This window comes from Carassius auratus, chromosome 50 (genome assembly GCF_003368295.1).
Source record: "Carassius auratus strain Wakin chromosome 50, ASM336829v1, whole genome shotgun sequence".
Classification (NCBI taxonomy): Eukaryota; Metazoa; Chordata; class Actinopteri; order Cypriniformes; family Cyprinidae; genus Carassius; species Carassius auratus.
The window spans coordinates 4097235-4115028 of record NC_039292.1 but is presented as its reverse complement, the minus strand read 5'-3'; the positions used below and the strand labels follow the sequence as shown (position 1 = coordinate 4115028).

Sequence of the window (17794 nt, the reverse complement as noted above, 5' to 3'; positions counted from 1 at the left end):
TAGGGGAAAAAAAGAAAGTAACATTGTGAGATATAGAAAATGGTCTAAATGAATGCCTTAATGGAAAATTTCAACATTTATATTTAACTGTATATGTGATATACAATTATTTATACACACACACACACACACACACACATATATATATGTATATATATATATATATATATATATATATATATATATATATATATATATATATATATATATATATATATAATTTTTTTTTTTTTTTTTTTTTTTTTTTGAATCTGCTCCTATAGCTTTGACATTTTGTTCCATAATTGAGGATGGGATGATGGAAGAATTTCCAGTTTAGTGCAAAAGATCTAATAAAGTTATGACAGAACTGATCAAACGAATGATTTCAGCCACAGCACCTTCAACAAAACTTCTTCATCTACACTAATCATGCAACTTAATATTCAGACTGTATCTAAAATCCACCTGACCCTAAAATCAGAGCAGACAATTACACTTCTAGAGGCCAGTAATCTCAAAATGTATCAAAATGAATCGGCACGACTAGAATCACTGCAAAACTCATGCAACTCAATATAAATGAGGTATTTCATAAAACAGGTTAACAGCCTTCATGTCAAGCGTGAGTCTGCGATGTCTAAAAATCCCATCTCTACAGGTGGCTCACTAGGATTTGGGAGAGCATCTGTCTTTGCTCAGGCTGTTAATGAGCTGAATTCAATCACCTCTTTCTGATTGCATGGGGCTGGAGGTGAGACAGGAAGACGTGCGAAAGCATTTCTCATTCGTACGAGAAACTCCACAACCATTTCATTACCAAAGCACTTCAAAAGCAATCAGCTCTGACGGCAGAGATTTCAAAGGTGTGCTCACCCAAGGATACGCTGGCTTCTAGAGAGCCTCATGCAAAACGCCATCAAAACACCAGCCCAAAAACAAAATACCTGAAAAACAAAAGAAGAGCTGACTACGAGGGCTCTTTGAATTGGCATTGAAAGAAACATAGGAATTGATTGGATGGTGGAAATGTACAAGGAATGATGCTGATTTTGCTGCTGTGAGCCAAACAGCAACATCAATTCAGGTGCAAAAGCAATTTATCGCATTTTAATAAAAGATTACGAGATGTATTCAAAAATTAAATAGGGTCAATTTAGATTTCATGTTCATTTGAACTATTCCCAGTTGCTTTGATAATCAGTCCCTCATTTATTTGTTTACTCATTTGTTTCTTTTAGTCATTAAATGACTGATTATGTTGAATTTGTCCGTCTCTTTCTCGCTCTCTCATTAGACCGAAATCCCATATTAATTCAGACAGAGAAAATGGAGTGGGGAAATTTTTTTTCATCACCAAGGTAATTAAAATAATATAGTTCAAAAAGTAAGAGAGAGAGAGAGAGAAGAAGACATGACAAGATTGCCTTCATAGATTGTCTTGTTTATATGATTTTCATGAGTGCATTACTATTAATATTGTGCATTAGTAGTAAAATCTAATTGTGTTAAGGTAATTTATGCGGATGTTTGCGGCATAATGTTAAACATCAAAAAAAAAAAAAAAATGTCCCTAATAAGTACTTCATGAATATGTTTGCCTTATTTTTCAGTTTATATATATATATATATATATATATATATATATATATACACACACACACACACACACAATTTGAATATGTAAATTATATATATAATTAAATAATATATAAAATATATATTATGCATACTATTAGTATTTCATTTGTAAAAAAATACCCATTTAATTAATAATTTAATGAATAATACATTTTAAATTTATGCATTTAGCAGAAATTAAATTAAATTTAATTGATGCATTTAGCAGACACTTTTATCCGAAGCGACTTACAGTGCATTCAGGCTATTAATTTTTACCTATCATTTTATATATTTTATATATTTAATTAATTTATTAATATATATTTCATAGTTAAGTGCCTTAATATACGAATAAACATTTTAAAGCATCAATTTAAAAAAAAGTGATGTTTAATCTTAAAACAGGAAGAAAAAGAAAAAAAAAACTTTTTATTTCAACTTTTCCTTTAATATTTGATGCAATTTTGCTTCATATATAAATGTTTCTTATTTTACTAGAAAGCGAGCTGAAGATACAGATTAAGAAAATGCTTTTAGAGTGCATCATTTAATGACTCGTCCTTGCTGAACTCTATAAACCGCTTTTCGACTACACACAATGTCCTCGGTCTCCTTTAAAAGCTTTTATTGTGACTGCTGTCATTGTCCTCTCCGGCATGAATAACAGCAGTCCTCTGTGCGCACGCCTCTGGATCAGAGCATCGGCCGTTCATACACACCGTTCTCACCCCAATTTAGCTGCAAATTAAATGTCAGAGTCTGGCACGGAATTCTGATCAGGAGACGCTTTAGATGAGGGCAATTTGTCTTTGATAAGAGGTGGCGAACAGACTTTCCCTTATTCATTAAATGCGTTTAAAGAACAGATGTATGAGAGATGGATTCTGTCTGTCAGGGGTTTGACGGTTCTCAACCCAAAGCAACACCATCCAGAACAATCAGATCTGCTGTGAGGAGAGCACAGAACATTGAACATGACACAGATGGATCTGGGAATATAAGGTCATGCTCTCTTGGCGTCGCTCTGTCTGTCTCTTTCGCTCTTTCGTACGTGATAATCCATCCTGATCTTCACGTTGGATTGGAGGCAGAGCTGAGAGCGATGGCCCGAAGCTTGACGTGCGTCAAACATCACAAGCACATCTCAGTTCCTGTTCTGTACGTCGCGCAGCACTCATATTCTCCCTTATAGTCTTATGATGGATTGCTAACAGGCTTCTAAACCAAAGCGCCACAGGCGGAAGGTCACATCTAAGCTATTGTTGGCTGGGAAGTACCTTAAGCATCTTCAACAATGAGTTCCTGGAAAAATCCACTTCATGTTCCCCTGGGAAGCTTTTCTTTGCCAAAAGAAAGATTAGTCCTCCTCTATGAAGCTGCCAGAGGCTGCAAGGCATGCTTTCTGTGGAGTGCTGATGTCCACCCGGAGCTTCTTCGGTTCATCAAGAGCAAGGCCTTCTGTATGAACAGATCCTCTGGGTAAATAAAAAAACTCTGCATGTGCATGAAACAGACAATGGAAACACACGAGAGCAGGACTATGAATTTCCATGGCTTTGAAATTCTCCTACACAATACTCACTATTTTGCCACTTTTTTTTTGGTTGAAAAGTAAAGAAATGGGATCAGGGAACAGCACAAGATCAATTCAAACTCAAGGCCCAGTGTGTTGGATGTGAAAATTTAATAATAACTGAGACGAGGTTCCAACAGGAAAGCTTTTAACCAAAGAAACAGGGGAAGACAGAAAAGGGAAATTATGCAAATCACCAAATTAAGAGGAATTATGCAAATGACGCAACAATTCCCAGACTAGTGGAAGTTTTCGCTCCACCACTGTAATCCAAGTACCTGATGCGCCATTTAAAAATTCTGAAAGTGAGCTCCATTGCATGCCATGACAAGAATGACAATTATTTAAATAATGAAAATAAATTAATTAAATTAAAATTTGTAAATGTATTTTTTTAATATAAAATAAGAAGTAGTCAAATAAAAAAATGAGACCCCCCCCCCCCAAAAACTTAAAAAAGTATAAAATTAAAACAGTAAATATTAAAAGAGTAAATAATAAAAAAAAAACAAGTAGAATTTTTCTAATAAAACTGAAAAATACACAGAAAATGTTATTTATAAAAAGTTTAAGTTTTAAATTACACACAAATATATAATTATGTTTGTAATATAATATATAAAAAGTACATTAAAATAAGTAGTCAAATAAAAAATTTAAAACAGGAAAATTACTTTTAAGAAGTGTTAAATATAAAAATACATATAAAACTGAAAAATATTCTAAAAAAAATACTTGAAATACTGAAAAATATAGAAAAATATACCAATTATGTTAATTTGTAATATATTAACTGAAATTAAAAATTCTTATGAAGCAAAATAAGTAGAGAAATTACAAACATAAACAAATTATAATAATAAATTATTATAAAAAACATACTAAATCAGAAGTCAAATTACAAACATAAAAAAAAATGATCAAAGGAAAAAATATATAAATATTAAATAAAATAATAAGAAATAAAAATAAAAATTACAAAAAAAAAAAATCAATCGTGCAGTATTTGAAATATAACATTGAAAATTAAATGTAAAAATAATAATTTGTGCATTAAGAACCTGGTCACTGCTTTGTGTGTGATTAGTGAACGTTGGAATAATTTGCCGCTCAGACTCATGCTTGGTTGCTCCATAAAGAACCTTATGTGGTAAATGAAAACAAAAATAGCCAAATGAATCGATGAACAGATGCCTTAGTGCATAATGAGTCTTTGCTGCACCATTAGCACCAACCAACTTCCCCCAAAGTCATCAAACTCCCAGCACCAAAAATCTGCTGAGCTCACAACAAAAGCAGGAAACGAGATTCAGAGTATCAGCATATGTCACAATCTGTCTCAGAGAAGTGAGACCTGTCTTACCTTCAGATCCATCACTAATACAGTCCCAAAGAACCGTATCAAGATTTCACTCTGACCGTGAGCTAATATTTCATAAAGGAATTAACTTCCCAGTGGCAGACGTGCCAAAGTATCTAAGAGGACATTAAATGCTTCTGTTTCTGATCACGTGACATCAGCCATAGTAATCGGTCATTGTGCAATCGAAAGAAGATGTTTTCCATGACATGCAGTAAGTATATCCTTATCTGAAATATAATATGTTACGAAAACATCATGTTTTGGGCTTCAACAATGAACACAGATAACTTACAGCTTATTGATCGAGGGATAAAAAAAGCTCCATGCCGGCCAGCTAAAATACCCAAGAAGCGTTTCTGTCATGCGTGAATGTTTCTTTAATTCCCTCTGGACCTTTTTTAGCTTCATATCTGGAGGGAAGAGAAGTGGAAACTGCTATTCCGCCCATGACGCCTAATCACATTTCTCTCTTATTAGTTTCCAAGTGCACAGAGAGAAATTAAGGCTGAAGTGGCTGAATCTAATAAATATTGATGTTCGTTACAGTCTCTCGGAGCCTTCTCTACCTGTCTCTCTCTCTCTCTCTCTCTCCATCGTCCGCTTCTCTGGACGTGTCAGCTGTACCCACAATGCCCCTCCCTTCCCACTCTTAAAATGATCCGCCTGTCCTGTGGAAACAGAAGAGGCAGCGAAACTGGCTGGGATCCGAACACACCAGCATTTCTCTGGAGCCGCGCCGACTAAATATAGACGTTGCATGCATTGATCTCTGAAATATTAACGGATCTCTCGATGCAAAAACACTCCAGAAATTCAAAGCTGCTTCATCTGATGCCAAACCAGTGCGCACCTGCCCAAAAGCACAAACTGAGACAAGCTTTACTTGACAAAAGAGTGATAGAAATACCTCTTACCAGATGTTTAACGACAGTCAGATGCGGCCGTCCTAATGTGTGTCCGTATCCACAGAGCCGGAATTATATCCAGAATGCTGATGCGCTCCAGACACACGAAACACACGCTTGATGAAGAGCTGGCAGATGCATCCGTGATCCACCTGCTTCCAACACACATGAACACACAGGCATGCTCCGACACACACTCGAGCAGAGGGCGTACCTACAGTCAGCCAACGGAGAGAGAGAGAGAGAGAGAGAGAGAGGGGAGAGCATTAGGACGGCACAAGGTGGTGGGAGGAAGTGGAGTGTGGGAAACCAAGAGAGAGAGAGAGAGAGAGAGAGGCAAAGATGCACCAATCACATTTGTTCTCTTCATTGCCATCACAGTAGCTGCTTTCTGATGGAACAAACTGTCCCATGGGGAAGGAAAATTACAAATGAGATCTCTGGAATATCTCAATGGTTTCCCCTAGAGAGGAAAGAGATTGATTGGGGGGAATCCTCATGTTCATGAAAACATCCTGAAACCAAGATGAATGATTTTCTTAGATTTATTCTCGTGTTTGAAGGCTGGCTTCATCAGTTTCAAATCTACGGAGCAACTAGAGGTGCAGGATAATTTCATGCAGGAAAAGCTCATTTAGTCAGGCTGTGTTTTCTGTTAGAGAATCAAAACCAAACCATCTATACCAAAATCAGTTATGGGAAAAAACATAGTAGAATTTTAGCAAGTGGCTTCTTCGTAATCAACCGTGTTGACACTGATGTGGCTTTTTCACCAATAACAATACTATATTTGTTATAATTGTATTATTTCAGTGTATCATATATTGTATGTGCTACTTAACCATATTTTACTGGACTGTTTATGCTTTTTACCTGTATTTTACTATCATTAATATTATTTGTTATTTATTTTTTCTGGCTAATAACAGCAAGGACTTTATAAAATTTGTATTTTTTAAATAAAAACATAAAAGAGTAAAAAAATTATATGCTAAAAAATTCAAGATATATTTTCTGAAAAGAAAGCACCATAAAATTATCCATGTAAACATAAAACAAACAGTATAGCATAACACAAAATAGTCAGTTTTGCACTAAACGTGATCTCCAGCTGAATTTTTTTTAATAATTTGGCTGTTTTTCTTGCATCAAATATCACTATATTTGCAATGGAAAAAAATTAAAAATATTTATTTTTCACATACATTTACATAGAATAATAATAATAAAAGAATGTATTACAGTTTAAGGTATTGCAATTATATAAGTGTATGTTCGCAAAGGCTGTGTTATGTACAAAAATACAGTAAGAATTGTGAAATATTTTAAAACAACTTATTTATTATAATCATTTTAAATAGTTGTTTTGTACTGTAATATATTTTCAGATGTAATTCATTCCTGTGATGCAAAGCTGAATTTCCAGCAGTCATTCCTCCAGTCTTCAGCGTCACTGATAATATGCGGATTTGCTGCTCGAGAAACATTTCGTATCATCTTCAGGGTTCAAAATGGTTCAGCTGCTTCATATTTTTTTTCAGGATTCTTTGATGAATAGAAATTTCAAAAGAAAAGCATTTTTTGAAATAGAAATCTTTTGTAACTTTATAAATGTGTCATTTTTTAAAGCAGTTTCATCCATCCTTGCTGAATAAAAGCATTCATTAATATTTGTTCCCAAGAAAATGTATTGTTTTTTAAGCATGTTTTAAAAACAAGATAAAATAATGATTACATAATGATTTTTTTTCATGTGTCAGTTTATGCTCACCTGTCTTTGTATTACTCCCTCCATCATTGTTCTACACATGTACTGTATGACAGAGATGGATCCTCTTTGTTGCTGTATGTTTGCTGAGGACTCAACAGCACACGTCTGACAGAGTGAGAATGAAGGGACGATGTCTATGATGCTGTGAAGTAGAAAAAACAGTGAGAACAGGAAAAAGAGAGTTATGGAAGAGAGTGGAAGAGGATACTGTAGAACAGAAAGCTCAAGATAAAAGCCCAGGATCAGTGTGACTTCAGAAAGTTTCTGCACAGGAGAATCTTCAGATATCCTCCTTCAGCACAGCCGACAAAGACTCTTGTTTGTTTGCTCAGATTCTTTGTCTCAGGCTAAAAACTGATCATGGATTGAACTGGATTGACCTTTTATGTAAATTGACCCATCGCTAAACCTCACTTTAAAAACATTACTGACCAATCCTACCATAGCAACTTTTGCTGTCCAGAGTTTTCTTTTTGATATTTTCTAATGTAAGTCTATCGAGGTCTGTATGCTTGTGTGTAATTTTTTTAAACCCGATTTTATTAACCTTAAAATTTAATTTTTAATTTTACAAATGTAGTCATTTTATGAGAATAATTTAATTCTAGAAGCTTTAATAATGTTAAAATTAATTTGAATTATTTTCTTTGAAAAGGCAGATAAAATGTGCCAAATTGTCAAAAAAATTAAAATTTTATTATCATTATTACGTTTTATAGAAACAAACATTGCAGAAAACATCCATTTAAAAGTTTGCAGTCAGTAATATTTTTTAATTATAATTTTTTGAAAGAAATTAATAGGTACATTAATAATAAAGACATTTATCATGTTATAAAAAATATTCTCTTCAAATAAATGCAATTTTTTTTTCTTATACATCAAAGGATCCTGAGGGGAAAAACATTAAAATCAATACACTCTGCACAAAAATATGAAGCATTTTAAATTGTAATAATATCTCACAATATTATTACTTTTACTGAATGAAAATAAAAATCCAAAATGAAAATAATAAATAACTAAAACTACAATTCAAAGTGAACAAATTAAAGCCAAATAAAACCTACTTGATGTTTAGTATACAACAGTGGTGCAGGATTTTGGACCAATGAGATTTTGTTATGGGCGGAGCTACTTAAAATGACTGGGTAAAATTAGAAATGACAAAAATGTTCATATTTGGGTAAAACGTTTAACATGGAAGAGATTTCCATTGTTGACAGATTTTACCCGGACAGATGTCTTGGTATCTGGTCTTCTGATTGGCCCAAGCATTCAGATACAATATTCAGATCCTGTCAAACATATGACAGGAAACTGGATGTCTTGACTGGCAGGTGGAGGGAAAGTTTCTAGAGAAGCAAGAGCGAGAGAACGACTAGAGGAATGCAACAGAGAGAGGGAGAATTGCTCCCAGCAAATCGTATAAAGCCATGAATAATTTACCACCTCCTCCAGCAAACCCTGATCTTTTTGTCCGTTGACTCAGGAGACCGAGGCTTTATTGGAATGAAGGCTTTCTGTGTCCTAATTTAGCATTTGCTGCCGTCTCCCAGAATGAGAGAGACACCGCAGAGTTGCATGGGTCCTGGACTCAGAACGCCTGACCTTAGAGAGTCTCGTGAAACGCGGCTCCCGGGAGGAACATGGCTGGATGTGAAACCTGTTTGTGGGAGAATTGATGTGAACCGAGTGCTGAAATCCTTTAACCCCAACGAAGATGGCTGGTACAAAACAGAGCACTATCTTTTTCTTTCTGATGGTCCTGCGATGGCTAAATAACTCACTTCACCGGACAGCAGATGGGGGACTAGATGAGAGCTCAAGCGGGAATAAGAGTTCATTTAAAGTGAACATTCATCCTCCTATTGTGGCATCCCACACTCAATCTGTGCCATTTCAATCCAATACCATGTCACAAAATGTCTTTAATAATGATATTGAAAAGGGAATGCTGCCCTGTTTATGTTTATTATGGATATGTGTCTTGACAGGCTATATCCATACTTGCTATACACATATACATATATATTTTTTGGCTTTTTGCCATATATAAAAGACAGAAAATGGGATTGGAAAATACTTTCTGGAATGGTTAGAATCAAACCATGATCATCCACATGAGCACCAAGATCTATCTGCACAAATTAAATAATTTACAATATGTAAATTAATACATTTTTATAATATATACAAATATGAATGAAAGAATAAACTGTATTTACTTTAAATAAATATAAAATATTAAAATATACAAATTTATAAGATGTGTATGCACACACACACACACACACACATAATATAAATATTTAATATTTTCAGATAAATATAAAAAAGATAGATGAAGAACAGAAATCAATAAAAATAACAATGTGTGAAATAATAAAATTTGTATTCATCTATAATTTATATTTAATATTTTCAGATAAATTAATATAAATAAAAATAAGAATTTACAAATGACTGAAATTCGTATTGAATTTCCTATAAATATTTAAGATTTTAAAATAAATATTTATTTCATATTTGAATATGAATAAATATAAATAAATTATGAATTTGATTTGTATAATAAACATTTACTACTTAAATATAGTAAATAAATATATACATTTTCAAATGCCTATTAAATTTTAAAGTGCCCCTTTTACTGTATGCCATTTGGAAAATGGGCATGCAGTGTGTAATGTAGCTGTGTGTGAAAGTAAACGATCTGTTAAGTGCTTGCATGCATGTAAACCTATTGTAGGAGACAAAACTATATTAGAAACCTTAAAAATTGAATATTAGGGGCACTTTAAAGTGCAACATAAACTGGATTCAAACTCAGAGTGTCCACATTTCAAACCACATTTCAGCAAGTTCCTATTAAGGTGAGGCAGAAAGTCAAGTGATGTTAAGTATTCTGGGAATTGGTCTGTAAAAAAAAACAAAAAAACAAAGGTTTTAAAGTACGTTTTCATGATATACTGTATGGTTTCTGCATGTAGTGAGCAGCAAACTCTGTGTAGGAACTGTGAATCAGAGCGCAGCTTTTGACAGTTGACCATTGAGTTCCTCCAACTGGACTTTGTGAAACTCTTTGACACTCTCCATCCTGAACTTTGACCCTCGTGGCTTAATAATGCTTTTAATAGAGGCTTTCCTCTCTGACCTCTAGATATTTTCCAGGCTCATTATGCAGTCATCCAAGCTAATGATCATCAGGGGGCTCGTTATCTCCTAGTTTTGGCACAGAGCTCAACGTACACGGCACTGAGCGGGAGCTGTCAGAGGCCTGCTTTTCTGCTGAGCAATTTCAAAGCCAGATGATTCGCAGAAGAGGCTGACTTTATTACATGCTGAATAAATGAATAGTTCTGTGGAGCAGAAACCCTGGACAGTTTGGCACTTCCTTAATGCTTGTGCAATTCCATAACGCAACGATCATGTCTCCGTAAATGCATTTTCTGCTATACAATCACGTCTCATTTCAGTGGAACGAAGATATGCGGGAAACTCAAGAGCAGCTGCCACAACTTGAACATTCACTATAATCTCTACTGTACTTACTGTACATTCTCAGCATTTTGAAGATGCTTATTGATAGAATAATAGATAGAGCGATATCGGAAATTTTAGAGAGTGCTGAAGACAAAATGTGCTCAGACTCCAGTCGCGCTGTGGTAGATGATAGGTGCTGAATACTATTCTTGCATTCCAGGACTAGATCACTAGAACAGAAATAAGAAGCAAGTTAATTTGGGGATGCAAACCATTCAGAACACAACTGAAAACTCCATGTAGATTCCTATTTCAATTTCTAAATTTGAATTCATTTTTAGTAACAAACATGATGCAGAATTTCAATTCAAATGTGAATGCGGAATTGCAAATCAATTCAAAGAAATTCACATAACTTGAATTTTTACCCAGAAAAGCCAAGTTTGTCAGACTTTGAATTTGCCTTGTGAAAGGCTGTCAGAATTGAAAGTTTATAGATTAATAGAATGACAGACAGAATTATGGATGGACAGATAGAACGACAGATGACAGAATGAATGAACAAACGCACAAAGGATAGATAGGACACATAAATGACAGATGGAAAAAACAAATGCTAGAACAAACAATACAGAAGACAGAACAAATGAATGACATAATGAACGAACGATAGATAGAACAAACATACAATGAACGACTGAATGAACAACAGAGAGAAAAAAGAACAAATGATAGATAGAACAATGAATGATAGAGCAAACTACCGAACAAATGATAGATAGAAAAATGAATTACAGTACAAACATAATTGAACAAAATAATGCATGATAAAAAAACTATAGAACGAACGATAGAAAAAGTGAACAATAGTTAATAATAGATAGGACAATGAATGTAAGCTAGAACAAACAAACAAAACATAGAACACATGATAGATTGCAAAAAAGAAAACGATAGGGGGATCAAATAATGAATGATTGAACAAATGATAAAAGCGAATGATACAAATGAACAATGCAAATGATGGATAGGTTTTCCAAAATGCATTATCCGTGTTATATTTCTTTAACTTCCTGTTCCTGTGGGGTGTGGCCAATTCAATTCAGATTCACATTCATGAATAGAGAGGGAGCTATTTATTTTTGAATCCAAAGTTCGTGTGAGTGAATATATTTGGGATCTTCTAGATGACTGGGGTCTTAACAGGGCAGGAGAGTCAGGTATACCACATGTTCCAGATCCAGATCTGGCGTCATGCCAAGGTCCTTGGCTTTCAGTGAGGCAGAGATGATTGAGCTGTCTGTAGAGATGGCCAGATCTTGGCGAGGATCGCTTTTGGATTGAAGAACAGCTCGTTTTTCAGCTTTAAATGAAGGGTGGTCATCCAAGGTGAAGGGTCTGCCAAATGTTCAGTTATCTGAAATATACCTGTTTGTCAGAACATGAAGAATCAACCATGTGCCACGTGCATAAGGGGAATTTTACACAGTAAAAGCTTTGCTTGTGACCTTCCCTTTATGGAAAACATCTGTGCCCATCTAATAAAACAGCTTTTGTATATCCATAATGTCTCTCAAAAATGGATTACATTTGGAGCACAGACATTTTGAAGAGATCATAATTAGATTTATAGTGCTCGGGAAAATTGGAAACCAATAGCAGAGTATTCCTGTAAAACCTGTAAATGAAATTTTTGATTGGTGGTGAAATCAGCCTCTGATTGGTCAATGACACGAATAGATAAGTCTTATCCTGCGTGGTTTGTAGCTCAAAGTGGTGCATGACAAAGAGTGCCGCCTCTCTGCCACTGAAAATAAACTGGGAACACGCAGTTACCACATACCACATTAGGAGAAGATGTTATGCTCGACTGAGTCATTTAGTTATTTTTAACTTGTCAAAGCAAACTTTAAAGGAGAGTTTATATATTTATTTTTCGGTTTAGATAGATCTGTTTGAAATTCCACCTATAAAAAATATGCTCTTATGTTATATAAACTCATTTAGAATAATTCGGCTAAGGTGGAGGAGCACTTTATTTTACTTTTACATTTCATAATCAAGTCAATTTCCAGCAGGGCGTGGCTAATTTAATTCAAATTCAGATTTGAGAAGAGAAAACATAATTTATTTCCTTTTCTTTCTTAATACCTTTTCCTATACTGAATTATTCATAATGTTATTCCAAATTCCATTAAGGGCTCTTAAATTTCAACCAATAGGTGCCCTCGATGTTTCAATAGTTGGTTGGTTTTTCCCAATTAACTGTAAAAAATAATTTCTACCTAGTTGTGTAGAAATGTCATATTATAGAAGTCCACCGAGTCGCTATGATGATTTTAATGTCAGTTCTATTAATTAAGTTTCTGTTCAATCAGGTTCTGACCGTGTAATTCATTAAAATTCTCACTGCAAACTGCTGTACGCGAACAGTTAATTAGTTATGTCATTGGCCACCTATTGTTCAGTAGTTGAAGTAATACCTGGATTATGTGTCTTTTAATTGAGGGTAAGCTTTTTAAATGACTATACGAAGCCTTGAGGGTTGATCTATGAGCAAACCTTTCATAATGCCATATGTATTTCATAATAATACCAGACATATGCATTAAAAAAGAAAAATCCACATTGACTTGATGAGCTTTGAAGTTTCTGTTAAAGACAGCAGAAATAGGCCTGGTGAAAAATGTGAGGAACAACCCCACTCATTAAACTTTTTTTTATTTGGAAAAACATGATGAATCATTCATAATAAGCAAGTATTTATAAAAAAAAAGAAAAAAAGAAAAAGCCATATATTTTGATTTTGAGTTCACTTCATGCGCACTGACAGCAATAATAGGCCTGGTCAAAACACTGGCAAGTCACGTTGGGGATCTGCTTCCAAAACAACATCTGCTGGTGACCAGCTATGCTCCTGGGTACTGTGACCAGTACTGCTGTGTCCTTTGATAGCCACACACACTCACGGGGCAGCAGGCGGACGCTGTGCGCCTTCACTGGGGAAATCATAATAACATACGACAAAGATGCTGCTTTTGAAAGCTGCTTTGAAATAAGGGGGCGTTTAGACAGAGAGAGAGAGAGAGGTTGACGCTCCTTCAGGAGCTAGCGCCGCACACTACAGCTAAAGCCAGAGCAGCACACCATCCATCAACAGCAGACACTGCAGCACAACAGAGCTTCAGAAAAGAGAGCCAGGGCCGAGGTTAAGGCTTTGTGTCTCAAACCTGCATGAAACTGCAGCGCATTATTGTTGCCATAAGACAAAAAAACTAGCAAAAACCTAGCAAAAATAAAGAAATAAATACAATTCTAGAGGTGAAAAATCTTTAAATAAAGAAAGAAAAATGGTGGTTTATAACAGAATCGAAACTAAACTGAAACTATAAAAGTGCCCTACAACAAAATAAATAAAACATCTTATTTTTAGATGAATAGTATTTCATTGATCAATTTAAACTTTAATTTAATCTCCCAACTTCTGACAATTGATGGATTCTGGCGTACACAACAAAAAACAAAACAAAACAAAGCGAAGCAAAACAAAACAAAACATAACACAACAAAACAAAACACAACACAACAAAACACAACACAACACAACACAACACAACACAACACAACAAAACAAAACAAAACAAAACAAAAAGCGTCCACCTGATCACTCATTGATAAATGTAAAACATAAATTAGATAGATAAGTAAATTCAAAATGTTGCCTTTGCAATGAACTGAAATAAAATAATTGTAATAATAAGAAGGTCAAACTGAATAAGATATTAACTGAAACTTAGCATAAATATTTAAGAAATAAAAACGAATGAAATTACAAAGCACATAACCCAATTATTAAAAAATGACAACTGAAAATATAAAAATAAATTGAATTCAAAATATAAATAAATACACAGTGTATAAACAATAGAAGAACACTGGACACAACATTGTGCAGCAAATTGGTAATGGTGAAAAACAGTTAAAACAGAATATATTTCAAAGATTATGGAGTGAACTTTGTAGAATCAGTGAGTAGTTGTTGGGGGTCATTGGAAACTGACATGAGATCTAAGTGAATAATCCATGCTGCTGAATCATAAATGCCCCAGGAGTCATGCTACAGTGTGTTTATACGAATTCAACAAAATAAACTTCAACTAAAAACTGCTATTTTGTGAATGGAGCGGCTTCTGATAAAGTATGAGTTATCATGGGCAGATGGAACAGTCTGTGGCAGAAAAAAAGACAAAATAAAACTGCATTGAAATACAGCTTAAATTAAATAAAAAGCTTTTCATGCACCACCAAAACTAAACTGAAATTGACTACCAATGAAAGGCAAATAAAAATAAAAACTACAATACAGATTTTTATTTAATTATTATTATTATTATTATTATTATTATTATAGCCCTGATTGTTCATGCAGTGGCGTGTGTTTTAAAGAGTGCTGTGATATTTGTGTTGGAGAATGACGCTTGATTAAGCTTTTGTTGGTCTCTGTTTGAGGAGCCTCTCAAAACACCCAGAGGGGTTCGGCCCACTCATGCTCTCCCATCGAGAGCCTTATTCATCCACACAGACCTTGGAAAAACCCAGCAAGGCTATTTCAGAATAAATAAACAAGGTATGTTTTTAAAAAAGAGAGAATGATTATTAGACCTCCCCCTGCTCAGAGCTCAGAGAGTCCCAGTGTGGCCTTTTCAAAATTAAAGAGACAGTTAAACAAAAATGAAAATTCTGGCAGTATTTATTCACCCTCATGTTGTTTCTAATCCGAATAAAAGAGATTTTTGGGGACTACATTTATGAAGTATCATGAAACCTGCTCATATAACTTGTGCACTATATTTCAAGTCTTATTAAGTTAAATTAAATAAAATGTATGCATTTAGCAGACGCTTTTATCCAAAGCGACTCACAGTGCATTCAGGCTATCAATTTTTACCTATCATGTGTTCCCGGGGAATCGAACCCCTAACCTTGCGCTTGATAGCAATGCTCTACCAGTTGAGCTACAAGTAAGTTACAGAATTAACATTTTTGGTTCAGCTTTCTCTTTAGCTTTCAACTACCAACTCCTTAACCCGAGGAAGAGCTTTCAGTCTTTACATTTGCTCAGTTTTCTCTTTTAGCCGGTAAAATGGTGTGCATGCTGATAACAAAAGCATCTTTATTAAATATTACAATGGTCTTTTGTTTTGTGGTTGTTCGTGAAGGACAGTAAACAGGCCAGGCTTCGTGTAAATGAATATCAGATGTCACATTAACTTGAGATTACCTGTAAACATCTGTTCATGTTCAGGGTAATGATGTGGGTCAGCCGCGCTTGCGTTCGGGTCTGTTTTTCTCAGATAATACACAAAAGCAGGTTAATGCCACGACGGGAATGAGCCGGGTATTATTAATCCATATAAACTCCGCATCAGTGTCAGTGCTAAAAATGTCAGGCAAAGAGACAAATGAATGGAATTGAAATTAATTACCTCTCAGACGGAGAGCAATACAAGCCCTCTTCCCTCAATTGCCTCCTCACTGGAAAAGCCTCTGCTCCACATGAGCGGGATTATTGTGTTCAGAGTGAATCAGAAATAGACTTTTATATGTTTTAGAATAGGCAGCGTAGGAGGAGGATTTCTAGCTGAACTACGCCTCCATTCCCGAACTCTCCCTACATCAGAACACGATATTGACTGCTCTGCTAAAGGCAGAATGACAGACGTATTGTTGCAGACATAGCTTAGTGGTGAGCTCTTAGGGACGATGCCACACGAACAAACAAAAGAGTAAATAAAATAAATAAATACGTTTTTTTTTGGAGGGGGGTGGGGCCTTTTCGCTTTAAAAAAAAGGGGCCATGCTTGGCTATTAATTAATAATAGTAACAATGAACGAACGAACAAACAAATAATCTCTTTTCTGAATAAATTCTTATGCATCACTTCATATTTCACCAAGTTTGTGGAATGGGAATAACACTGGGGATCATCGGCTTTAGAAAATAAATAAATAAATAAATAAATAAATAAATAAATAATAATAATAACGAACGAACGAACGAACGAACGAACGAACGAACGAACGAACGAATGAATAATAAATAAATAAATAAATATTCTTTATGAATTCAAATCACCTTTCAAATAAAAAATTACATTGAACACAACAATAATACATTTATGAAAATAAATAAATAAATAATCAATTTAATTTCTTTATTAATTCAAATGCATCACATGCAGTTTATGAACATTTATGGAATAAGACCCACTGATGATCATCGTCTTTATATTATAAAGTTGAATATTAACAACTACAAAAACATTAATAGTAAATTTATCAATTAATCTATTAATTTAACAACAAACAATAAGTCATTTTTCTATAAACTAAAAATGCATCACATACAGCTCACTGAAGTTTATGGATTGGTAGAGACACTGGGAATCATCAATTTCAGATCGAATCAGATTCAGATCAGTTACAAATCTGAGGACTATTCCCATTCAAACGAGTTAGTTTAATAAAGCAAATAAATAAAACGTGATGATAATGGTAAAACTATGGTACTTGCATTTACAGTATACCATAGTAGTGCATGATCTGGACTTCAAAGTATGTATATGAAAAAACATTTAGTTAAAAACACTGGAACTATTTAGTTGGCAATGGACATTAATCCACAAACCGGATTTCAGTCGTGGTGATTTATTCCGTTCAAATACCATAAACACTGCAGACTGTGACCTTCATGTTTATTTCTGCTGTTTTGTTAGTAACGCATGAGTTCCCGGAGCTCGGAGAGACAAATCTCCTAATTCACCATCAGTTTGAGAACAACTTTCACAGCAGCTGCATGTCCACCACAGGAAGAACAGCAGAGATTCAGACACACCGCGGGAAACACAGTCTGTGGAGGAGCACAAGCTGCCTGAATCAGCCGCACAGGTGGAGACAGATGACCGTGGAGACCACTGCCGCTCCGGGAGGGAGAGACAGACACGAGAATGTGGAGTGAGACTTACTACAGACTATAATGGAAGTCATACGCTGAGAAACTACGCTGAGATATTCACTGAAACTCTTGCTGTGAT

The 17794-nt window shown here is 34.7% G+C and overlaps 2 protein-coding genes across 2 annotated transcripts in view; both read right to left on the bottom strand.

The window, feature by feature from the left end:
* Nucleotides 1-9340, bottom strand: part of LOC113066693 (leucine-rich repeat and immunoglobulin-like domain-containing nogo receptor-interacting protein 1) — a 77987-nt gene extending 68647 nt beyond the window's left edge. Inside the window, exons 1-3 of the mRNA XM_026238659.1 lie at nt 8448-9340; nt 7215-7356; nt 5453-5657 (exon numbers count right to left, since the gene is read on the bottom strand). The gene's annotated coding sequence lies outside the window, so the exon portion shown is untranslated. The remainder of the gene's footprint in view (nt 1-5452; nt 5658-7214; nt 7357-8447) is intronic.
* LOC113066682 (uncharacterized) overlaps nt 1-17794 on the bottom strand; it is a 672150-nt gene that overhangs the window by 241417 nt on the left and 412939 nt on the right. The window lies entirely within an intron of this gene.